Raw genomic sequence first — 26,055 nt, 5'->3', positions numbered from 1 at the left:
CAGTGAAGGGCTTGGAGTTTGAAAGGGTGAAAGAACTGGGACTTTTTAGGCTCAAGAAGAGCAGGCTTTGGGGGGATCTTATCAAATGTGCATAAATACCTGATGGGATGGTAAGGAAGATGGATCTGGACTTTCTTCTGTTGTATGCAGTGACAAGACAGAAGGCAATGGGCACAAATTGAAATAAAGGAAATCCCTTTTAAATCTGAGAAAAGCTTATTTATTGTGAGGGTGGTCAAACACCAGACCAAGTTGTCTGGAGAGGTTGTGGAATCCCCATCCTTGGAGATATTCAAACCCAGCGGGGACATGATCCTGGGCAACCAGCTGTGGCTGACCCAGTGCAAGCCACAGTGGGACTACAAACTTCCAGAGGGACTGGCCAGCCTCAGTGATTCTGATTCTCAGGAAAGCCAAAAGAATAGCTAATCCAGGCCTGCCAACAAAAATAAAATGTCAATTATTGCAATGTTTTTTTAAACATCTCTGTAATGTATAGCTGTGCTTAACAGCAGAGGCAGTCGAGCAGAGAGAGTCCACGAGTGCCAAGAAATGGGATACTGAAAACTTGACAACCTTCCCTGTTAACATCCACAAAGCCTGTGTGACTTGGGGAATTAAGCAATAGCTCGAGGTTGAGCGTCTTAGTTGATACAGAAACATTTAGGACAACTTTGTGTCTTCTGTTATGTTTTCAGAATTGACAATGACAATTGACATGGATCTTGCCCAGCACATGCATGTGTTATATTTTTGCTGGGAGTTAGAGGTGACAAGTCATGGGTATGAATGGTTAAATGTATAGGTCAGCAAGATTGCTTGGGATTTTCTAGCTTCTCCTTTGCTGAGGTGAATTGAAATAGATTACACAGTTTCAGCTAAACTCCCTGTGATCATGAAAAAAAGAGTTGCCTAGTTTTTATTCTTCTAACCACAAATAAAAAAAAATATGACAGTTTGCCAATCTATTCAGACTATGCTCTTTTTTCTTTCCCTCCTTTTTTTTTTTTAATAACTCCACCCAATGTCATTGGTTGTATGTACTGACATAATGATAGAAATATCCACAACTGTCTGCAGACTAATGCCATTTCTAGGAATTCATCTTCTCCCAGTATTTGCAATGCCTTGGGTTTGATCCAAAGGTCTAAATTATTTTAATAGTGCACAAGATCTAATTTCTGCACCTAAACATGTATGTACAGCTTTTTTTTTGGCGTTGTTTTGTAAGATTCTATGTGCTAAATGACTTCTGCGTCTGTAAACATGATGCTCATGGTCTCATGTTGATTAAATGCCTATCTGCTTCATATTGAAGGCCTACTAGCAGGCCAGTAATCGATTTCTCTGTCACTTGGTCCTCCATACTTATCTTTTGTTGAAACCAAACCAGATTATTGTCAGAACTCAATTCAAAGCTACCAATTACATGATAGTGTGTGTCATTCAAGAAAAAGAGTGATTTTTAAAACATTTTAAACTCAGAAGCATGTTTGCATTATTAAGTATGCCTCTGTCTTTGATTCAGCTTGTGCATTTGTAACTGTTATATCTGACTAGTTGGTGTCGGCACCAAGGGAAAAACTTGGCACATTAGACTGTGTCAGCATATTTTAATACAAAACATGAGCCTCTGGAGATTCTTTGATTTGATAGCATGCTAGTTACGTTTCTTTAATTGACTGTCATTGCTAAAGTTTAGCTAAGACCTTGATTAATTTGGAAATAAGGAATTTTGGCCTAGTGGTACTGAATACAAGGATATCTCCTTGAAATAATCCTGGCATACTGTGCTTCCAGTATTTTCTCCATTTGAAAATGATCCAAGAGGCAGTGGTTGGGTCCAAGTTGGTAGTAGAAGCAGAAGAAGTTTAGCTATGCTCACAGGTGGTAAGGTTGCCTTACATTAGAGGGTACCATGGGAACGACGAGGAAAAGAGGGTTCCAGAATAAGAAAAAGCCAGAGGCAAGTGGATTTGAACTGAAGACACATCATCTGTTTTGTGTTCAAGGTGTTGGCTATTTGGGGGTAGCAAGACCTCTCAAGTGTATAAGCATCCTGACTCACAGTGGTAGAGCAGACCTCTGCCCCAAGACATCTAGGTGGCCATTTGTGGTACAATTTTTGGTATTGTAGGAAATGTTAGTGCTACAGTTCAGACTATGCTATTGCTTCCAGTAAAATCCTGTTGCCCTGTCATCTGTCTTCCCCTTATGTTACTGCCTTTCTTTCCTTACATTTTCACTGACTTAGATTTTCACTGGACTGAACTTCCTTTTCTGTGTAATTATATCAACGTAAAGGAACCCATAGACACATGTGATGGCTTATTTCCCTCTTGAATGATGATATAACATCTAGCAAAACAGCTCCAGAGTAAAAGGCTTTCTCCTGGGCTGTGTTAAGGATGCAGAAGAGCTAACTCAGCTGCTGAGCCCTGTGCACTTTCCTTGGAGAAAAAAAAAAAAAAAGTGAACCTCCCTGAGATGTGTGCATTTCAAAGCAAACTCTTTGATAAACTAAGTTTCATTGCAATCATCCTGATGATATGGTACCATTAAATGAGCCTGAAAAGTCCTTGTGGTTGAGCTGAACATTTGCAACACAGTACTATCTTTGTAGCTGAATAAAACATAGAAATTGAGTCTCTTATTATACTTAGTTTTAGAGTTGTCTGAGTTATTATGTGTGGACAGATTATATAAGACTTCAATGCAGTCTGCAGGATGCTTAGTATGTATGTAATGTAATACTAGACAGTATAAATATTTGGTTTTGAAGTGTATTACTGTTTCTTCAATAGAGTTGGTTTGGGTTTTTTTAAAATTCTTTATCAAAACCTGAGGTTGACGATGGACATCTCACTACTTAAAATCACTTTTTGAATTAAATTCTCATCTTATTTTAGTACTGGATTAATATAAAAGCCAGTGAATGTTTTTTACTTAGACTTGAATTTTCATAGTGTCTAATCAATATACTGGATAATAAACCTGCCTTTAAGTAAATCTGATTAGCAAATCGAACATGTGTGAGCCTGAGGAAATCTATGAAGCATCCTATGACCCTGTTCAGTTGGAATTCTTCTGGTGCAGAAGCTTGCCTTATATAATGCTGAGAAGAAACTAGAGGAGAACAGTAACAGTGACTAAAACATAACACCTATCCCAGCCTGCTATGTTTCAGTCTGCTTGGCGCACATGTGCCAAAACTTCATTCATGACCACTATTTTTTTTACTTCTTATTTTTGAAAGCTGTTCTACCTCCGAGGCAGTTTAGAGGTGATATATCCCTCCATAATGGGCATGTCAGAGCAGAACAGACTGTTGTTTGGAGAATCCTGGCTTGAAATCCTACCTTTTGTACTCAGATTTGATGTAGATGCATGGACAGGTACAGTTAGGGCCATCTGTTTAAATGAACAGCAAAGTCCCATTCACAAAATTCTCAGACTTTTGGGTGTTATAGTGCAGAGAAGCCAAGCAAATGTAGATTGCTTGGCTGTCCAGACAGAATTGTACTTCATCTCTTCAGAAGAAACTCTTTCATGAAATGACAAAGGCAATAATGGAAAAATTTCGTGAGAGTCATATTTAACTTGATTTACAGCTTGCTCTATGGAAGGGGTAACTGTGAGGCAAAAATCCAAAGGAAATGTGCACACAACTCTCTTATGCAATGGGCGCTTAATGTTGTATGTAGAAGACTGACAAAAAATATTCAGAACAGCTGTAATAATGGAATACTCATCAGGTCATTCCAATCACATAACCAAACTGTATCTGACCAGGAATGGTATTTATCTTTTGAATTAGAAAAAATATTTCAAAACCTTTTTTTAAAATAACAGATTGTTGATAAAAAGAAAAAACAATTAAGCATGTATTAGGCTCTCAGAAACTCACCTTTCACAAAACAAGGTACACATGACACCCAGAACATTTTTAGTAAGGTTTATGTTATGCCGTTGCAAATAAACAGATCTCTCTGACTTGTTCCAATATGAAGATTTCTCTCAACAGAATTATGTAACAAGGAATGAAATGACCTTTAAGTTGCAGTTCTGCAGTCAAACAGCTTGTTATCTTCACCTTGGTCTCAGCAGCATTGTCCCCTTTAGCATCAAACAGCAACCATGCATTCCACGCTTTTTCTATTGTGTGCATCCCAAGCTCCTGCACATCTTCAGTTTGAAAGATGTTGTTAGTTTCCCGAAATCTTCATTGTAATGACTAGTTGTGTCACTTCCTTTAATATAGGAATAATCATCAACACCATAGCATAATACTTCTAGCAATACATTGTTACTACACCTTGCCTAGCAAACAGGGGAGATGTGTGGATCAGAAGCCAGAGAGTCTGCTTTGCTGTCCTGATGGATATTTATTGATAAAGCTACACGATATCCGTGTTTGTCTACCATCACCAGCTCATAGGACCTATGGCTGGAGTAACTTGTTCAGAAATATTGCTGTTACAGCTCAGCATTTATCTTCAGCTACCAGGCTGTGCTCATTGCTGTTGCAGGAAAAAAGCTGCCAATGCCACACACAGGAGGACAAAAATGTTTTTATAAGGGAACTCATGGAGATTCCTTTTTGGCTCTTTAAAGACTCCTTTTAGCTGCTGCTTGTAGGTCCCGATTTCCAGTGTAAAATTATGTCACAACCAATTAACAACAGACTAGTAAAAGTCTATAAACAGTTCAGTTCTGTGGATGGTTGTGCAAATTGATCAAATCTTAGTATAGTCTGGCTAAAACTTGAAATGGTGCTTCACCTTCTGCAAAGGTGTTTTCAGGTTTCTTCTCTGAGCCTTTTTATGGATACTGTCAATCCTGTTACCAATGCTTTTTTTCAGAGAAAGGTGACAGCACCTCTAGAACTGCTATTACTCAGAATACCTCATGTTCAAGTCCATGTACATCATCTATACAGAATTACTCCTTGCATTGTTTGGCTATGAAAAGCTCTTTTCTCCTTTTCTGTCTCCAAAGTTTCCTTCTGATTTTGAAAAGGTTTATTGCTGACAACACCCTCATGAACATAGAGGGTGGTGTATTATAAATATATCACAAGTTCATTCTGGATAATGCTGACAACACAAAACTAAGCATTAGGTTAGTAAAATACTGTCAATGAGATAATAGCAGTGCACCAGTGGGCTCATGAGAGCTCAAATACATTCCCCTGTTGATGTTTTCCCATTGACAACTAGCAGATGTTGGCTACATGAATGCTAGTGCTTTCCTTGCTTCTGTGAGGCTTTTTTGATTGCAATAAGAAGACACTGTAATTTTGGTTTTCTTTTGTTATGTACCATCTCATATCTTTGGGGATAGATTTTGTGAATTCAGTTGTGACCCTTACACTGGCTGCACTGAGAGCTCCCTGAGCACCAGCTCAGCAACCTGCACTGTAAGCCCCACATAAATGTATTTTCTATTCTTGGTAACAAAACAGTACATTTTAAAATGTATTCTAATGCCAGTTAATTAGTGTTAAAATAAGGGTGTTCAGATGATTGTAGTCAGATTTTGTTGTGCTAATTACCTCTTGAATATGCTATTTGTGGTTAGGAAAGTGCTGCTCAGGGACTGACAAAATGAGAGACACTGTTAGTAGAGACCCTTTAAACTCAGAGGTGGCAGAACTTCCTAGTACTTTGAGTCCTAAAGTTAGAAAGGCATTACACTCCACGATGTGGTCTTTTCTTGTATCAAGTGAATGCAAACCAAACAAATAAACAAGAAAACCCCACCCAAACCCCACACATGTATTGTTAAAAAATTCCCTGATTACCTTATTTAATATGTTACATGCATTACCTTATTTAATATGTTACATGCAGCTAGAAGTGGTTAAATTCCCATATTCATGATGTTTTGTTACGCTGCAAAATTGCAGAGTAAAAAAGTTATCTGGCTTAGATTTGCATAGTAATTAAGATTTACCTGGCAGGAGTTCATAAGGAAAAGGTACAACAATGTCAAACTTCTGGCTTCCTTTAAAAAATCTAATTCATGACCCCTCACTCTGCATTTGACAGGTCTGAAAGAGATTTTTTTTACACTGAATACAGGTTTTTGAAGAACACCTATTTGTAAAAAAAGCTCAAACAATTGGTTGGTATTTGTGAAATAACAAAACATTAAGTGATTACTATGTTAAAAGTCAGTTCAGGAGCCGCATAATACCATAATCTAAACCTCAGAACTAAATTAAGGGCGTTGATTAGCACCATCTGATCCCAGAGACTGATTCACGCTAAATCCATTAGAATCTCTTCAGTGGCTATTAAATGATTGTTTAAACAAAGAATTATTATTTAATAGTGATTTCCCCAGTTATGTCCACATTTTGAATATTTGAAGGGTTTAGATTATTCACTAATCTGATTTGTTCCACTGAGAATTTGCCCTTAACAGGTACTTTTTCAGCAAAAAGTATTTATACTGGTGCCAAAAGAAAAGCGACAAGATATTATCTGTAAGCAGGACTGCTGTTTACCAAACTCGTCCTCATCATGTTCCTCAATATCTTTCCCTTTTTGATGCACATTGGAATCATAATAAACAGATGATGGAAGGAGAGCTTTCCTAAGGTTTGGGGCCATAAAGCGATTGCAGTTTCACGTGGTGTTCTGTTTGTAAGTGAACTAGGTTTACTGCTGCCACCTCTTAATCCCTGCTACATTCACCAGAGATTATAACTAGCTTACATCTACCGACATAGCCAGCCACACGTTCACCCTCTAAGGTGGCTCTCAGGATGATACATGTTCCCTAAATATCTTTCATGGTAGGAAAGACTGATTATGACTGAGATATAGAAACTTCTGATTTTGGAGAACAGTGACATGGAGTAATATTAACCTAGCTCAGTTGTGCTAGAACATCCTGATTGATATCTCACCTCTCTGTAATATCGAAGAGATTCAGAAAACCAGCCATAGGCTTGCATCAGCTGACCTCTGTAGGCATGTCATTCGATCTCTATATATTAGGTTTTCCACCTGTAAAATGTCCCACAAAGGCACTGTAAGAATTTCATTTGTTAATGCTAGAAAATCTGTTTCTCAGAATAGATAGTACCTTGTCTATGATATCTAGATAGTAATTAAATTAGATGTGATTTCAAAATCAGATATGTTCCTAAGTATAATTAAAAGCTCCTTTTATGATGCATTTGTAGCAACTACAACAATAGGATCCTGATATTTATGCAATCAATAATTACCAAACAAGTTATTACATCAGCTGTCTTAAATTAATATAATCTGTAAAAGTTAAAGTAAACCTGAGGCAATTAATCCCTTCTTCTGCAATGACCAGAACCATGAAACGTTTATCAAGCATGACATTATCTTCCTTCATTTTGCAGTTCACTATCAGTGTCCTCAGTCTACAGTGCATTCATTGCTGTGGTAGTTTGTGAGAGCCCAGAAATTTGACTTCTGTTCTCTCCCAGTCCTCAGCAAGACATCTAACTATACCTTTTATTTTGCACATCTGTAAAACCCAGACAGCAAAGTACAATAATAATATCTGATAGAAAAATGCTTTGCAAATCATGGATTAAATACATACAAGAATGTCACCCACAACAGGTGGGTACACCAGTATGCACACACACACATATATATACATACATACAAATATGTATATGTATAACATTGTCTCAAATGCAGCTCCAATTCAAATGCCTAACAGCAGTTTCAACAATGATAATTGGTTGGAAATATTTAAAGCTTTCATAAGTATTAGCCAATGCAGTTTCATAGTTTTTCAGAGATGTTATTGCTCTATACAAATAACAAGTTGAACCAGAAAGAGGTAACTGCCATGCCTGTCATGACATAAACTTTTATGATCACTCCAATGACAGAATTGATCCTAATTTTAGACTTCACTGTGACTAAAAGTGTATCACAATGGCACTATCTTTACGGTCAAACACAGAGCATCTTTGTTTTGTTTTTTTATTACTAGATTACACAAATGTGCTTACATTTAGTTACAGTCTATGAAAACCATTCCAAATGACTTGTCTGTTAAGCATTAATAACTTGTTTCATGTAATTTAACTTATTACATCGGTTAGGCAATATTTTTTTACCCAAAATCTTAAACAGCTTAATTTTTAACTCAGCATTTTCACTGGGTAAACCAAGACCCCTCTGATGGATCTACAGAAAAGAGTGTGGATCTGCCAAGGTCCTGTGGACAAAGGCTGAGCACTGGCTGGGGCTTTGCCATTTTTTTTAGGAATGTAGCTTTTCTCATTGATCTTGCTTGTTAAAAGACCACTTAAAGGACAAGGAGTTTAAGCTTTATCTACAAGGAGTGTTGAACCACTGAAGAAGACTACTGTCTCCAAAGGGACAAAGAGGCCTTTCCTGAGACTAGTGTTTTTCAGTAGTTATTAGAAAGCCACCCCTTTCTGTGAAAAGAAAATAAGATTTTGAATAGTAAAGGAAACTATGTTATACCTCTTTCAACTCTGAAGACCTTAATTTGCCATTTACTGTACCTCACATCTGTCTTTCCCATGACAGTAGAAAAATTGCTCAGCCCTCTCTCTCAAAAGCATAAGACCAGTTTAAAAATAATGAGATTTGACATGAAACTATTAAGGCACCAAGAGAGCACATTTTTGGAGAGGCCATGCAGAAGGCAAGAGCAAAAAACTACTTTTTGAGTTGCTCTTTTCTTAATGAAAACTGAAATTATATAATCATAATTTTACTAGTACATTATTTATTAATTATAATTATATGGTTGTAATGACAATATAATCCTTAGTCTCCAACTATTGCTTAAGGAAAAACACCAAGCGTCATGAAAATCAGAATTAAATTATGATATACAGCAACACTACGATTTATAAAATCTGTGACAAAGTCTTCATTTTTCAAAGTTTGGTACAAAACAAAAATCAACTATGACAAAATATGCCCTTCCTAAATACTGTTGGGCCTTTTAATCATTGCTCTCCTTGAACGCAATGTATACTAACTGCTGTGTATGAACCAAGGAGTTTCTGAGATATGTGACATGTTTCTGTTCCAATTTGCAAAGTTTCATAAATTTTGTAACATTCTGTCCTTACCAGGAAATGTGAACAATTAAGCCTAGAAAGCTCTCTTGGACAGATCAGCTTTTCTCCAAAACAGACAGAAAGCGCGTTCTATATTATATTGTATTATTTTGTATATCTAATTTAAGACTCTTTGGGAACTGGTTTTCATAAATCCCACTGCATCTCACTCTCTTCCCTGCCTCTTGTAGCTATCTAATGCCTGATGGTTACATACCTAGACCTTTTGGAATTTTATTCATGTGACTTATATTTTGACCTCTAATATGCATATACTGGAGAAGGAACAAAACAGAAAGTGAAGAAGGAACAAAACTATCTTTCCACGTAACTGTGGGAACCCTTTGTTACACGGTTATAGGATTGTGTGTTTCGCCATGGCTACCCGTTTAGATCTGCGTGTTACCTTCTGCTTCTTCTATCTAAACACACACTGCTAACCACCGTAGAAAGTGCTTCTCTTAAACAGGATGGGATTAATAGACTATGTCACAATTTTTAATGGGAAAAAGCTGCTCATAATCACAGAATAGCTGAGGTTAGAAGGGACCTCTGGAGGTTGTCTAGTCCAACGCCCCTGCTAAAGCAGGGTCAGCTAGAACAGGTTGCTCAGGACCATGAGATTCCACACCTCCCTGGGCAACCTGTGCCAGTGCTTGGTCAGCCTCACAGTGATAAGGTGTTTTCTGATGTTCAGAGGGAACCTCGTATGTTTCAATTTGTGCCCATTGCCTCTTGTCCTGTCACTGGTCACGACTGGAAAGAACCTGGCTGCATCTTCTTTACACCCTCCTTTCAGTTATTTATATACATTGATAAGATACTCACTGAGCCTTCTCCTGCATGGCCGAGATTGGACTGGCTACTGCTTCATTCTTCCTGATGTATGTCTGCTCCAGTTAAGGGAAAACTATCCCTAGATGTGTTTGCTCACACAGAGAAAGAGCACAGCTCATCTACAAACAGGACATGCCTTTTAATGGATCAGAGCAGCAACATTATAGACATGCCAAAGCCAGATATTTCCAAGTTTTGGGGGAAATGCTTTCACTGACAACATTAGGTGGGGGAAGTCCTAGTAAAAACATTGCCATGTCTGCTATTGAAGTTTTTCTTTCTTGTCCACCAGGCAACCTGTCACCAGAATTACATAAGTCAGAGCTAGCCTTTTTAACTCTAAAGCAATTCTTACTGCCACCACTGAAAAGGCACTCAAGTTAATGCAGGAGACCTCTCAGAACAGCCTGGAGTTAGCACAGCTGCAGTAAAGGATGGTGAATTGATAATCTGTTGGAAGCAGGCACCTCCTATGTGTAGTGTGATGCTTCCTTTATCAGGTCTAGGATTAGCATGCTGCGACCAGCTTTACTTTCAACATATTGACTATTCTAACCCAAAAACCAGACGCAAACAAAGGAATAACATTTTAGGGAAGCAAATAAAGTAACAAATTTCAGCATATGCTTGGATTCAGCTCCTTAATAGTCTGGAAGCTAGAAAAGTTTGCTTTTTCCTTACAATCAAAAGATTCACAATAAAAATATCTGCAAGCAAAAGATTTCTTTAAACAGTTCAAGCCCTGAGCTGATTCCTGCACAACGTCACAAGTATCCAACAGATTTCATACTGCTGACCACTACCTTACAAGCCTCATGGTCCAGAAAGTTTTCCACCTTCTATATGGTTTGTTTATACTATTTATTTCTCACCAATCTGGCTATAACTGTCCTACAGGAGATTGCTCTTAAAGCCTCACTAATCTGAGGTAAACAGTATCCATCGCCTTCCTCTTGTCTGTATGGGATATTATAGAAGGCAATCTGGTTGGTCAGGTATGATTTGTCCTTGCTAAATGTATGCTCCCAATCACTTTATTCTCCTTCGGTCATCTGGACATGGCTTCCAGGAAGATTCAATTCATAATCTTACCATGGACCGAGGTGAGGCTGACCTTCTCACCCTTTTTGAATAAGGCTGTGCATCATTTACCTTTTACAAGTCATTAGGAACCTCTCCGAAACATCACAACAGTGAAGATGGTACAGAGTGTCTCACAGGGACATCAGCCAGCTCCCACAACACCCTGACATGCATTCTGTGTGGTCCCATGGGCTTGTGTGTGTCCAACCTGCTTAACTCAATCCTTAACTCAATCCTCCTCTATCCTTGGTAATGCTTCATTCCCCAAGGCATTGGCATTAGGCTTAGGGACCTAGGAGACCTGAAGACAAACACATCCAGTAGAAATCAAGGCAAAGAAGTTGCTGCATGTCTTAGCCTTTTCCATAGAATATCTTATTGCTGCTCTTCATGTCCCTTGACAATTTCAACTCCTGCTAAGTTTGGGCTTTTCTATCTCCATCTTTTTTTGTATATCAAAAAGTTATTAGTGCTTTGGCCTGTATGACATGACTCCTAACAAAGAGACTTGTCTATTATTTCTGACGATGCTTTTCACTGGCCCATTCTTCCTTTCATGCGGTAACACACAAAGGTGAAACAAACTTTTCACTACACAGTTCCAGGGTCCAGGGCTGCAGCTCAATTTCTCTCAACCCATCCTTCATTGCACCTCACATTGAAGGCGCCTGTCTGCTGAATCAGAACTTAAATAATAAAAAATTAATTTTCCTGTACCTCGAAGAAACAGAGTTAGAATTCAGAGAAACTCTGAAAGAATAAACATGACTAATACTCCCTCAGTTCTATCTTCCGTGTTACATAGATGGGCAAATGCCATTCCACAGTGCTGCTCCATCAGCAGCACGACCAAGTCACTACAGCCCCACTGAAAAATCATCTGTAATTCACAATTCTATCTGTAGGTGGCACTACATGATACTATGCATGGGTTTTGCTTTTTCTGTATTCAGATTTCTTATTTTCTAGATAGTATGGATAGCTTCTGACCTTTTAACAACTCGTGCCTGTGACAAGCAGCTGAGGATGTTTGTCTGAGAATGTAATAACACATCAGCAGAAGATTTTTCGATGCTATGGGAAGTTCTGTTTTAAATGTCCAAGGCCTTATTAGGTGAATATATTTTACTCTATTTTTCCATCAAATTCTGATGTAGAAAATCCAGTGGGTCCCTTTCAACACGCAAATATGGGACATGCAGAAATAAGTGTAGTATGCCAGCTAAAGCACACACAGCAGGAATCCATAAATCCCATAACTGCTTGAAATCCATCTCCCACTCCATTGTCATACATGGAAACATGCCCATTGCCTTCATTTTCAGAGCTTCAGGGATAGCACCCACTTTGAACCCTTTTAAATTCTGTTTCTGCTGTACAGAAAGTAAAGGACTGACAGCAGTTTTTCTATCGTCAGCTCAGAACTGAAACACTCTGTAACTGATAGGTCACTATGTCCTTACCCAGATGTTCATGCCTGATCTTGATGTAAAACTACCCCTTATGTATTTGTCAGTAAAGGGAGTGGGGGGGGGAGGATGGGGTGTGTTTTAACTTTTAATGCTGAAGAAGTAGAATGTTTAGAAATCTGCTATATATGTTACTATCACTTTTCTGTGTGCCCAGTCAAAAAAAGCATAGATAAGGTACGTTTAGAAGCTTTTCAATGAAGCCTGTTTTCTCTCGACATACTGAATACCATAAATACTGGATCTGGAAACCATTACAACATTTTTAGAAGCTGAAAAGTAATCATAATGAGATCTTGCAAACAATGAACTCTATTCTCCCTCTGACACACAGAAGGATTTACGGACATATTATTGCCTGTGCATTCAAAGAAAAATCCCTTGTGCATCAGCACAATAGGATGCAAATATCCACTGAGTTCTTCCACAATTACAGTGCTAGTTTCACCCATTTATGGTGGTTTTATTCTTATTATTCTAACAGTAGATGGCAACATTTAGTTGAAATTTAGCAAACCTTTGTGAGCTTTATGGAGTCATTTCAGTTCTGATTTTACTCGTGAGACTTAGAGATACAGAAAAACAACATATAGCAGCACATAATTAGAAAATGTAAATTAACTAAATTGTTTAATTATCGATATAAATTAATACAGCAATTACCTTATTTTGTTCCAAATTCCAGCTTGCCCAGGATAGTTTTTGACTGAAAGCCAGCTGTGCTCTGACATTTTATCTGGCAACTTGGAAAAATATCGATATCCTAAGGGTTAAGCTTTCCTTATACAAAGTCATAAGTGGAGAAAAGCAGCAAGGTAACTTCTGAAAGGGTTATCAATAAAGCTTTTCCTGAACTACACAGCTCGGATTCAGATCTGAACTGCCAGCATCTCAGGATGTTTGGATCAAGCTTTTCAGTGTAGGCATTTACAATTCTCCAGCTTTTACCATATCTGTTTCCCCTGAAAGGTGCTCAGTGAATATTCCCATTTAATGCTGAAGTTAATGAGAATTCTGCTGTTGACCTGGTGGAGACAGGAACATCCTCTGTACCATTAAGGGACAGAACTGCTCTTGGTTATTAAGATCACAGTAAAATTGAAATCTCTTAACACTTCAGAGGTTGTCTTGTAACAGATTACTCCATGCCTCAGGTGTAGGCTCAGGCATAAGGTGAATCAGTATGTCTCCACTCACCCAAGAAGGACAAGGATCCATCTCCTGGGCTGTATTCTAATCTTTGGATACACACTGAAGGTACTTGTGTAATGTTTGGCCTTGGCAGAGGAGGCCAAGGGCTTAGGAAAGGAAACGCCAGCTGCTTGGAGGTCTCTAGATAAGGCTATGTGTGTGTTTAATCAGAACAGGCAGGACTGCTTGAACTAAAGACTCGCCCCATAGATCTTTCAAGCAAAATATTTTCTTCAAGTTTAAATTCTTTTAAATATTAAATATAGACATGTGTGTAACATACATCTCTCTCTGTGTGGTTCCTTGTCTGGATCTGCCTTGAAATCTTGGGCTTCATCTTCTCAACAAGAAGAAAGACCATATAGTCAAGGAACATTCCCCAAACTCTTCTGTTTAAATTACAGTGAAAGTAAAAAGCAGATCAGCAGGTATATTAGTGTGCATGGCTTTGCAAACCCTTCTGACCAAGGCACAATATTATCCATGGATAGTGCATTAATCACTCAGAGAGACCAGGGCATTATTTCTGGCTTTTAGAACCACAGCCTGGGCCTTGTGCTGTTGCGCAGACAAGTACAGAAAGAATGTCATTTGAGAGGGGGAACGTGAGTCGAGTGAAGAGAGGAGGCCCTTGTGCGGGGAAGAGAGAAGAAAAGAGAAAGGAAGAAGTTCCAGACGCTGGCAAGCAAGATGCCTTTTAAGCTGCCAAGGGTTTAACAAAAGCAATCATGAGGTTATCCTAGAGGGAGTGAGCTTCTTATCATAAACACACAAATGATTTCACGGGCATGCTCTGGATCTCACCACACTTCTGTGTGTATCTTATGCAGTGGTGTTTGGTCTCTGGCTTTTTCTTGTAGAAGGATGTCTCCTGCAGAACTTCACAAGAGGCTACACATTCCACAGGGCATTTATGTGAATGTGGAAGAGTCCAGCAAACGTCCTGTATATCTATAGCTACTGCACTTTTTTTCTGACAATGGAATGAAAGATAGATAGACTGTTAAGAAATGGAATATTCTGGAATTGTAAAATCTAGTAAATGTAGGGCAGCCTCTGTATTCTTTAGATACACTGAGATTGAGCTATCACAAAAGGAGTGTTTAATCAGAGGAAGACAGAAGCATCTAGAGATAGAGGTAAATAGATTAGGACTAAGTAACTGAGGCTGCCTTCTGTGCTTCGATTGTGACTGCAGAATTCCTTTGGATTCATCTCCCTGCAAGAAAATCTAGCGCAGCTGCTTGAAAAACCTCTGACTGTGGAGTGAGCAAGAAGAGGAAGCTGCTAAAACTTTGGCTGACTGCTAGGAGCAGCTTTGAATCAAAAGCAGGAGAATATCCCAGCACAAAAGACATAGAGGTTTAAAAGCAGAAAAGCAAGACAAATCAGGAGACTCAAGGTCACTCATCTTATGAGACAAATTGCATTACACTCATAAAATGTTATGCCAGTGTAGACTGCCATTTACAAAATAAAGTCTGTATGTGATTGAAAGGAATTAGTCAGGAAGGACAGGCATACGTTTTCACTGATCTCTCCTAAAACAACAATGCATTTAAGCAGTAACTGCCTACTAGCAGTGTGCGCCATTTGACAAAGCTGAAGGACACAAACATAGCCAACCCAAGAGGTTAAATGTGGGGGTTGGAGCATAACTTTTCATATCCTGCAGCTTGAATATAACACGGGTAAAAGAGGGCCTCTGATTTGGTGCTCTGTTTTCTGGAATGTATAGCACAACTGAATCTAAATTTTGGGAGAGTGCCCAGTTTCAGATGTCTAAAGCCTCTGTTGAAAGCAGTGGAGACTACACACTGCCAAAGCTTTATGTACGCAACTGCAGATTGATTGCCTAATGGCAGTCATGGGCTTTGATCATGAGTGTCTGGAGAGAGAAGTCTCAGTAGGTACCGTTTTCCTCTTTTTTTCCCTTTACTCTTCTAATTCCTAATTCTACTGTTTTTCAGTGTTTTCTCTCTGTATTTACTACAAGACTTTCACTGATACCTAGGATATAAAAGTTCCTCTCCACACACATTTATTCTCTTTAACAGCTTGCTAGTCAAGGACTGTGCAAGAGGAGTTAACTGAAGAAGGTGCAAGGGTATGCAATTGCTCTAACACTTTGTCTATTTTGGGCTTTATGGGTGAGAGAAACAGATGAAGATAATTTCCTCTCATTCTCTGTTTCTTATTAGTAAATCATGAAGAATTCTTAGGTACAGAACAAGCGGGAACATCATCTGTGTGCAAGGGAAAATTCTTTCCTTGCAGTTTGGTTGATGTGTGAGTCAGAGTCACATAAAAGATGTCATAAGCTGCTGCATCTCACAATTAAATGTTTTGTTCTGATGGCAAACTAAAATTTAAGTCCAGTAGAATTAAGTGAGAAATCTTGCAGATTCCCAGCTAACCACATATTGTGATTCCACTTGGCAGCTAATAGGACTCAGAAAATTGCTTTTATTGGCTCCTACTTTCCATTTTACATACACCTCCGGAATTGTGCAAAATGACAGCAAACTGCCATGAATATATCCTTAGTCTGTATTCATTGCTCATTTCCTTTCCTTAATGAAAAGAAGGGTGGTGCATCAATTTTTATACCTTTTTACTGAAAAAAAAAAGTACCACTTTTAATACTTACACACCTAACAGACGGGGTAAAATGACAAAGAAATGCCTGACAGGATAGGCTATTTTCTAGTGAAAAATCTTGCACAGCCAAAGAATTAAAACATTTTTTTAAAAATCATGCTTGCCCTAGAATCAGCCTATTCTGTTTTCTTTATAACCTCAGTTATGGGGAATCATCTCAGAAGCTTCCAACTCTTACAAAGACAGATATTTGAATGATCCCCTCCTGCTCAGTATCAGCTGTTCAGCAGAGCTTGCCTCAGAAATAAAGGACCAGTTACCCCCTAGTTTTGGCTGCCTTTTCAGGAATGATACAGGGATTTTTTTAATAACAAAGGAACTTTCTTTGTTCTGGGGGTCAGCTAGAAAGCCTCTGGCAAGTGCAGATTCAGCTCAACATGAATAGAACTTGCTGTGGCTCCTTGCTCTTAAATTTCACTTACAGGCCAATTACACAACCAGTGTAATTTTTATGAAGGTATGGTGAAGCTCATCAGCTTAAGTCTCCTATGAATTCTGCATCTCTCCCTTTCAGGCATGAGGGATTCACTTATTCGATTAACAAGAGCAGATCAGGACACTTGAGAAAGAATGTAGGTACCCCCACGATCTGTTCTGCTGTGGGTACACAGTGAGGTAGTGAACCTGATTCAGTGCTCGAAGATAAACTGCCCTGAAGGCTACACCATGACATTGTTTTCCTCATAAGGCAGTGTCTTTGGGTGAGGATGTGAAGAGGATCTAAAGAAATGAAACAGACAAGCCTCAAACCAGGTGAAGATATGGTGTCAGTATGCTCTTCAGGTTGTCATGTGTTTTTCTCTAAACAGGCTTCACAAGGAGGCCCTTCAACATAAAAGCAAACTACGTTGCTGTATTCCTTTCCTTTTGTCCCTGGTTTCCCATTGTGGGAGAGGTTCTTTACCTTCCAAATCTAAAAGGTTTCTGAGAGGTGAACTGCAAAATGAAAAATAAAAATTAAACTTGACTTTGCATATTAGGATCTTGACCAGGGAAGGGAGCAGGAGAACATTGCCTATAAATGAACTCCCAATTTAACAAAATCATAAAAGCCCCATAAAAGATTAAGTATAAAAAATAACGGCAGCCCAAAAATATGGTAACAAAACACAGTAAATCAGTCTTGGAGGGAACCCATTTCATTTTTGTGAATTAGGATGACCTCTGCATACTTCACTGAAGTTCTTATTTTACCAGTCCTGAGCTCATAAAAGAGGGTATATTTCATCCCAGTGGTAACATTAAGATACTGTGAGTTAAGCCCAGAAATATGTGCTGAACATCCCCCCATTACCAGACCGGGTGGAGCCTTGCGCATAAGACTAAGACTTGAGTAACCCTTTCAAAACCTTCCTCCTCTCATGGCTCTCCCTGCTGCTATGCTCTGGTCTAAGGTATTTGTCCCTGTGAATAGGTGACAGCCCATATAGTGACTGGGCTTGCTGGAGTCTCAGGCAAAGATCTTCATTCGCATTTGATATTGCCTTCTAGGTATTCAACAGTCATCAGTGGACCAGAGGAACCATTACTCATGTGTGGGTCACGAAGGGAAGGAAATCAACACAAAAAATTTAAGGCATACTGTGGCCATAAGTAGCACTAGAAGGACTACTGTAACACAGGGTGGCCTCCAGCTCTGATAAATTACACCAAAATATAATTTGGCTTTTCTAACAGCAGGCATCCTAAGAACCACCTTTTCCCCACCTGTCATTTCTAAACATGCCGTATGTTCTTCAGTTCCCAGAGGTGCAGGACAAGCTCCCAGACAGCTGCTTCATCTGGAAAAGTTAGAGACTGACATATTCAAATGGCAAGAAAAAAATTGCCATCTCCTTCTCCCCTCCCCATCACCATTAAAGCTGTGCTTGAACTCTACTATGGCTCTCCTCAACCTTCCTTTCAATATAGAACAACTCTACATGCTTTGTGCTTTCTTGTTAGGTCTCATTTTTTCTTGTTCTTAAAGATATCTCTATTTTTCTCATATATATGTCAAAAAATGATTTTGCTTAGATCTCAGTCTAAATTTATGCTATTGTGTAGTAAGTGGAGAACTGTACTTCATTTCATGACCATGGTAGGAGCTGATGCTCTCTGTTTTTGTGGGTTTATCAGTTCTGCCAGCCTCATCTGCCTAAAGCAACATGGAGATCAGGACTTGCACACTGTGGCTCTCCTGGAGATAAATTGTGTCCCAGTGTTTGCTTCTCTGTTTCATGAAAGGGGATGACACTGGCAACCTGGCTGCCTTTGAAAGTTTGGTTCCGTGGCTGAGGTAGATAGTAGCAGTGATGACTTATAAACAGCCAGTTGATGTTAGATTTGAGCTGGTTAAGAAGTCAGGACAGGGGGGAGTAAAACTCCTCAACAAAAAATGGTATCTCTTCATGATGAGACGGCACACAGAAGCACATGGTGCAAAGCTTAGACTGCAAGAAACTGCAGCTCTGTGGAAAAGCTGTGCCTAAGCATCTCTGCAGGCATCAAGCTTGCTGGTAAACCTGCTGGGATGATTTCATAGAAAGTTATTTTTCAGTTTGCTTAATGAAGGAGCAGCATGCAGTGATATCAGTAAACAGTTTTAATCACTCACCACACCTCAGTAAATTAAGAACTATGGTGAATTCTGGAGCCTTAATACAGACTTGTGTCCATAAACACTATTGTATAGTGTTTAGGAGACCTGAAGTGTAACAAGACCTTAATTATTTCAAGCAGGGTATTACTTAGTTGGTAATTTTTACCCTTGCTTCCTTTCCATAACATGAAGCTAATGGTTCTTTCATCTCCAAGGGGTTTGTGTGCAAATAAATGAAGCCATGTTTGCAAGGCCTTTGTGCACTGTGATGAGAAGGTGGATGTTCCCAGTGGAAGTGCGGGGGCAGAGGATGTGTCTCTCGGGTTGGGGTCAGGTGAGCCAGTGTTTGAGGGACAGCAGAGGGTGATTGAGACAGTGACGGTGGGGCCATCTGGTTGTCACCATGCGTGGAGCAGGCTGGAGGTGCATTCGGCTGCCCTGGGCTCCCTCAGAGATGAAGAAGGGTGTCCTCACCCCAGAGGAGAGCTAGGGCGAGCACAGGAGGGCGACGTGGGGCTGGAGAGGCCAAACCAAGGCATGCCCCCACGGTCCACCCCTGACCCCAGAGCTGCCACCAGGTACCCATGGACTGGTGCTGTGGTCTGGGGGGGATGAGGGGACCCCGAGCCCCACACCCAGGATACTGGACCCAGAGCTGCAAGACAGGAGGGCAGACAGGCAGGGCGGGCCCCGCGGGCGGGAGGCGGACCCCACGGCTGGGGGTCTACCCCACGGCCAGGAGCCGAGCCCCACGCCGCGGGGGGGCGCTGCCGGGGCCGCGGTGACGGGCGGGCGGCGCTAGGGGGCGCGCGGGGCCCGTGCTGCGCTGCGCGGCCGCGCAGGTGCCCCCCCCTCCCCGGCGTGGCCGTCCCAGCGCTGCCCGCGGCGGCCCTGCAGCGCGGCGGGGGGGCCCGGGGGCCCGCGGCGGCGGCCGCGGCGGGGGCCGGTTCCCGGCGGTCTGCTGCGCGGCCGCTTGCCCGCATGTGGCGGGCGGAGGTGTCGCCGGTGGCTCCGGGAAAGCCGTGCCGGGCCGCGAGGGCGGGAGCGCTCCCCGCTTCAGCCCGCTGGCACGGAGAGGCTCTGCCAAATTAGGCGACTTTTCCTGTGGAGGGGGTGGAAGCCTCGGACGTCCTAAAAATAATCTCGGCCGGGCCGGCGGTCACAGGGGTGCGGGGGAAGGCAGCAGCGGGCTTTTTGGGGTGAGGGCGAGGAGAGGTACTGAGCGGACCCGCGGGGCAGCCGCCGCGTCCGCCGCTGCGCGGGGAAGCGCCGTCCGCCCGCCGCCAGCATCGCTGGAAAGCCGCGGGCGCTCTTCCACCGGCTCCGTCGACGGGGTTTTAAAATCCATCTGCGTTTAAGAATAAATGAGTAAACGCCACGAAACGGTCGGTAGAGGACAGGGGAGGCTGCGCCGCTGCCCTGCGAGAGCCGCCGGCGCCGACCTGCGCTCCCTGGGTTGCCCGGGGACGGGCGGGAGGGGAAGGGCACCGCCCGGGCAGGTGCAGAGGCTGTGGGGCAGGTCGGCGGCGGTAACCGCAGAAATCCCGCTGGCCTCTTTCTGCGGGAGGTGGTCGGTAAGGTCTCGGGAAAATCTCCCTGGCCTCTGCGTGCGCGCAAAGATGTACGCGGGGGTGAGGAGGGCGGGGGGGGAGAGTGGGGAGTGCGTCGCCTGGGCAAAAACCAGCCGCTTTCATTCTGGTAATCCGTCAACAAATACAAGGCAGAGTTGAAATGAAGCTTCCCCAGTGCACCCGTCGCGAACAAAAGGCGCACGTCCCCCCGCTCCCCATCACACCCCCAACTATGTCTTGCGTGGTGTTTGTGGGCTTCTTACTTTATATTTAGTCTCTCTACGGCGGCTCTAGTATTGTGTGAGGTCGGGAACGCATTTGCGAGGAACGCTCCGTTGCTCGCTGCCTGGGTTTTTGCTGTCCCTTTTGAGAAGTGCTGCTTTGGGCTGCGGTTCGTGCAGGCGGTTCTGCCGGAGCGGAGCTGGCGACAGGGAGCGGGGTGGGAGGGAGGTAGGGAGGCTGCAGGACAGCCGCTACCCCGCGCTCTCTTGTCCGCGGAGGCTCTCGCGTACCTGTGCCTGTCATTATGTGCTCTCATACAACCAAGGAGTCCGCTTTTTTTAAGCACACCGGTCCGGCCGAGTGTTATGACAGAGAGAAAAACAGCAATTCAAAAAGAAAGCGCGTTAACTTGAGCAACAATGTCAGTATTGCACTCCGGTTTTATAGGTTTTCCCTACCTGTCAAAGAGAGTTTGTTACTGTTCTCCGAGAACCAGAAAAAAGCAGCTAAGATGCACTACAAATACAGAGAATTTAGAGACCTCTAATGTTTGAGTGGGCTCGATATAATCATACGAAAAGGTTACTGCAAAGTAGGAATAGGTATTGAATTTATCGATGCGCACATACAGGAAAAAATAGCCTTTGTTTCCTCTATGCAATTTGGAAGCGTTAGTGCTGAAATTAGGATAAGTGGGAAACAATGTGCATAATTACAACGGGAAAAAAAAAAAAAAGACAATAACGATTGAAAAGGACAGGGGGGTTAGCAGCACGCAAAACACCACGAAGACAGTAGGCTTGTTAGATACGAGGAATGTTTATCTAGATCCCTGTTCACTCGGTTTCTTCATAATAAACACTACCTTTATAGCAAAGCAGTTATTGCTTCTAGTCATAACGATAATCACTGTACGAGCAGGATTTTGCCTCTTTCTGTCGTGCGTAATGATCGTGTTCTGTTGCTGAGACTGTAATGATTTGGAGCGCCGACACTCGGATTTTCGTCTTTTCTAGACGTTCTCCTTACACATATTTCAACGTCTCTGTGCAAAGAAGACTAGTTTGCCCTTATTTTATTCAGTTGACTTCGTTCAGTCTCTGGCCCCTGGCCACGGAGGGAATCCTACATGAAGATACTCTTGGCGGTAACTGAAAATCCTGTGAAGAAGATCTCAGTGATCAGGCATTGAATACAATGCAGTGTTTTTGCTAATGTGTGCGGGTGTCCAAGCGCAAGTGGTATGAGAACTTTCCAAATCTACAGTCATGATTAAAATTCGTCTTGGCATTTCTGCACCTCAGACTGTACCTATGCCTACATATAAATGCCTATGACATTATAATCTCAAGAACGCTAGTTTTTAAAGTCTGAATTACTGTAATTCACTCTCTAGGAAGCATCACTTGACAGAAATGGATTTTGCCCTTTCCTTTCCCACCTACTTTGTTGCGTTCCTTCATAGCGCTATTCACATTTATGTTGGACAGCTTGTAGTTAAACACACAGCGACACGTTTTTAAAATGGACACAGTAATAGTGTCAGCTGGAAGCTCTCGGACAACGCGGGGCGGGGGGGGGGGGGGTGGTGAGAATATTTAAACACACTTTAAAGTACTGTTACCGAAACAGTAGCTGCAGGACTACATCTGGGAAGGGGAAGCAGGGCTATTTAAATGATGTTTGAATTGGACCCGATATTTTAGTGCTGTTTATGAAGTGCATATGGTACTCCCCAAAACTGTTCACCAAGTGCCGACAAAATGTATTTATCAAGTGGACAAGAAGGCATGGCAGTATTTTGATCAGTTCTTATTTTGATAGCTGGGCACACCGTTAGGGTCATCATAAGGGCAGCATCTACGGTAGATTTACTGGTTTAATATTGCAGGCATTTCCCTGCAACATTTTAGAAACGTTTCTTTATTCAGGCAAATGCTCCTGTCTACGTTGTTGAGAGTGATTTGCCAAGCTAAGGGAGCCATTTCCTACAACAGGTAGTTTGACAAGGAAAACCGACGGTCTTAAATATCAAAGAGTAGACAAACTGCCATAAGATTCAAAGCAGGGAGTGTTGGAACATTTTGTTCCAGCGAACAAGCTAAAAATAACAGCCCCCACCCGTCTGGAAGGGGGTTGATTTGCCCACTTGGAAGGCCCGGTAGGAAATAGAAATTAAATTATTAATGTAATCAAACACAAAAATCTGCCTGGAGACTTGAAGGGTGAAAGAGTTTTGTTCTAAAGAGTCAGTGATTTAAAGAAGCCCGAGTCCAGAGCCGGAGCTCTGAACGGTATCTGATGGGTTGTTGGGTGCTTTAATCTAATTGTATACCTTCCTCATGGCACATCAGAATGCGTTTGAACAAGGTTATAATAATGCCAAACTGCACAGCCAATTGTAATCCTGCTGCTCCAGCCGTTCTGCCACTCGAAGCCAAATCTGAAAGTCTCATTTTCAGCCCAAAAGCAAGTTCCTTCCACAGCTTCACTTTTTTTTACTTACCTGCAGGACAGGCTCTCTAAAGATGTCAGAAACTGCTTAGACATCCATTTCGGAGATTAGAGGCTGAGTATGGTGCACGTCAATAAGGAAATACTTAACAACATGACAATTACACCATCCACGTTATTGAGGTATTTGCTGCCATGTTAGAGACTTTCACCGTCCTGGCTCCGCAAAAAGACAGCTTCGTTATTTTCACACCGTGGGGGAAAAACAAACAAACAACCAAACCAAACCAAAACAAAACAAACAAAAAACCAAACAGCAAAACTCAAAACATCCATGTTTTTAATCCCCGAATCACTTTTTTCTGCAGGCAGGGAAAGAAGCTTTCCCCTTTTCCAATAAAAGCGTTTCCTGCTAGCTATTACTTCCCTACTCCCGTGAGCGGCGTTGGGTTTGTTTTTGGGTGTGATTGTTTAAAGCACAGTAGAGACGCCGTAGGAAAAACAGCCCACGCCAGCCCGACCGAGCGGTGCTGCTCCCCGGCACAGCCTCCCCCCGCCGCGCAAAGCCGCGCTGCTCCAGGCTCGCTGCCGGGTTTCCCCGGCGGCCCCGGCCCCGCAGCTCCCGCTGCAGCCCCACAGCATCCCCGCTCAGCGCCGCCGTCCCGCCGCCCCCGGGCACTCCCATGCTGGTCCTCGGGGCCGGCGCCGACCCCTAGTGCGGGCTCGGCCCCGGGCAGCCGCCAGCCGCGAGCAGGCGGGTCGCCGCTCCGGCAGCGGGCACCGGCCTTCCAGCCTCGCCGGCGGGGCCGGGCGGCAGCCCGTGTGCCACTCGTTCGCTCTTTATTTTCACCTGGTCCGACACCTCAAGTTCTTAAAAACACCGTGTCGTCCCCTCCCGCCCCAGACACAAACACAAGCTCTCCCCACCCTCGGCCCCTCCGAGCCGCGCTACCCAGACGGGGCGGCCACCCCGACCTGCCCCTTGCCCAGAGGCAAGAGGCTTTTCCTCTCCCCTCCCAGCGAGTCGGGGCTGGACCGTACCCCGTTACCTTTCTCTTGTCCGCCAGGAGCAGGCGGGAGTCCTGCACCCCCGGCCCCTGCCCCAGCCTCCCTCCGCGTCCCGTCTGCGGGACTTCAGCTCTTTTGCCTTCTGTCCTCCCGCATGCATGCCTGCCTGCATGCCTCCTTTTTATTTTCGCTGCCAGTGACTTAAACCCAAGCCAAAGGAGGCACAAGGAAAAATACAGCCGTGGGCTCCAGGTCTATAAATACACTTCAGAGAGAGCGCCCAAAAGTTTGGAAGGAGAGAAAGGGAAAAGGCAGAGTACGGAGACAAAAGCTAAGGACCGCTCCGCAGCTGCCGATGCTCCGGCTCTGCTCGGGTTTCGTGGCGAAGGACCGAGTCTCTTTGCTGTTTGTTTGGGTGGGCTGTTTTCGGGGGCAGCGCGGCAGCGGCAGAAGGTTGGGCACACTCATCGTTTCGGGCTTAAATATGTGAATTTTAGCGAAAAATGCCAGTCGATCGGACAACTTTGCAGCTGCTATCGCGAGTGGAAACTTGCCTAGCGTGGCTCAAGCTGCTCGTGGAGAGTGTTTCTTTTGTTTGGTTTGGTGTGTGGGGGGGGTTGGGTTGGGTTGGGTTGGGCTGGGGTTTTTGTTGTTGGGGGGGGGAACTATATATATATTTATTTATTTATTTATTTTCAGCTGGTAAAACCTAAGAGGCTGAACATTTCCTTGTTCTCTCCACGGTTTGTGTGTCCATAGGCGAGGGAGAGAGAAACAAGCAGTCGGGTCTTTAAAGGAGGAGTAGTGGCATCCTTACCTGTTCTGTGTCATTGTCCCCTTCGGGACACTTGTAAGCGGGGCTGCAGTCCGCTGTAAAAGTAACACAGGGATGTCAGAGAGGAAATGGCCAACATATGTCTCCTGTGTCCTAAGTAAACATTCATGTTATGTTAGCTGCTTCTTTCTTCATCCTAGGTAAGCAATTGGTGTCAGACTGAAAGTAGTGCCCTTTCTTAGAACCGAGCAATACCCAGTTGTACTGTGCTCAGAACAGCAATAACAAAAGATTCGGTGAAATCTGCGTACACTGGATGAAATAGGGAGAAACCGACACATTTTTTTGGAGGTCGTCTATGTGGGAGCTTGGGGTTGTGGCGAGGAAGCAGATCTGGAGTAAGAAAACGAAGCTGGCAAGCAGAGAAAAGTGACATCCAGTGCCCAGCCAGCCTTTGAAAGCTCAAGGAGGGACAAGCCAAACTGCTCTGCAGCGAGAGTGCCAAGTGGAAGCAGTGAGAGGCCGCAGAACACCGTGTGGAATGATGCTGCCGGGAGCGGCCGCCCGCAGCGCCTCCCGCCCCTCGGGATGGGCTGCCCCTGCACACCGGCTGCCCCTGCCCCTCTGCAGCTGGGAGCAGGGAGAGGCCCTCACCCTCCGGGAGAGAGAAATAGTCGGCGGCTGCTATAAGACAGAAATAAAGGAGGCTCAGGGAGTTAAGGTCTAGGAGCCAGGAGGAGAGAGAAGGAGTTAATCGGAAGGAAAAAATGCGTTGCAGCTCAGCGCTGAAGATTTGCAGGAGTTATTGCTTGCTTTGCACGCCAAGCACTAGGCAGGGGGAGATATGCCTCCCCTGAAGAGCTTTGCAGGCTGCAGGCATCAGAAGAGCTCTTTTTGGGACCCTCCTACATCTCACACAGTTGCAGAAGGCAGCTTTACCATGCACTGCTACAAAACAGGGGGCTGGAGGTTCTTGCTTGTTGCCCTGCTCCATGCCACTCTCACCCAAGGAGGAAGGGTTGGCTCAGCTTGCCAGGCTTTGAGATTCTTGTTTACTTAAGGGTGGTGAGAGTTGCCCACAGGGATTGTTTTTGGATTGGGGA

General features: G+C 43.0%; 1 long non-coding RNA gene across 4 annotated transcripts; it reads right to left on the bottom strand.

Annotated features, from left to right (window-relative positions):
• Positions 1-235: 235 nt before the first annotated feature.
• LOC136001833 (uncharacterized) lies at positions 236-24,319 on the bottom strand. 4 transcript variants are annotated; one of them, XR_010607851.1, is made up of 7 exons: positions 24,219-24,319; positions 23,222-23,385; positions 18,049-18,122; positions 6,917-7,016; positions 5,956-6,052; positions 4,094-4,250; positions 236-436 (listed from the first exon to the last, which is right to left on the bottom strand). It is a non-coding gene; the product is annotated as an uncharacterized LOC136001833 (long non-coding RNA). The 4 variants fall into 4 exon arrangements; XR_010607848.1 differs by lacking the exon at positions 236-436 and having other exon boundaries at positions 3,889-4,250; XR_010607849.1 differs by lacking the exons at positions 236-436; positions 23,222-23,385 and having other exon boundaries at positions 3,890-4,250.
• Positions 24,320-26,055: the final 1,736 nt, after the last annotated feature.

The sequence above is a fragment of the Caloenas nicobarica genome, chromosome Z (genome assembly GCF_036013445.1).
Source record: "Caloenas nicobarica isolate bCalNic1 chromosome Z, bCalNic1.hap1, whole genome shotgun sequence".
Classification (NCBI taxonomy): Eukaryota; Metazoa; Chordata; class Aves; order Columbiformes; family Columbidae; genus Caloenas; species Caloenas nicobarica.
Note: the sequence above shows the minus strand (reverse complement) of the source record. Positions and strands in the feature narration are given on the sequence as shown.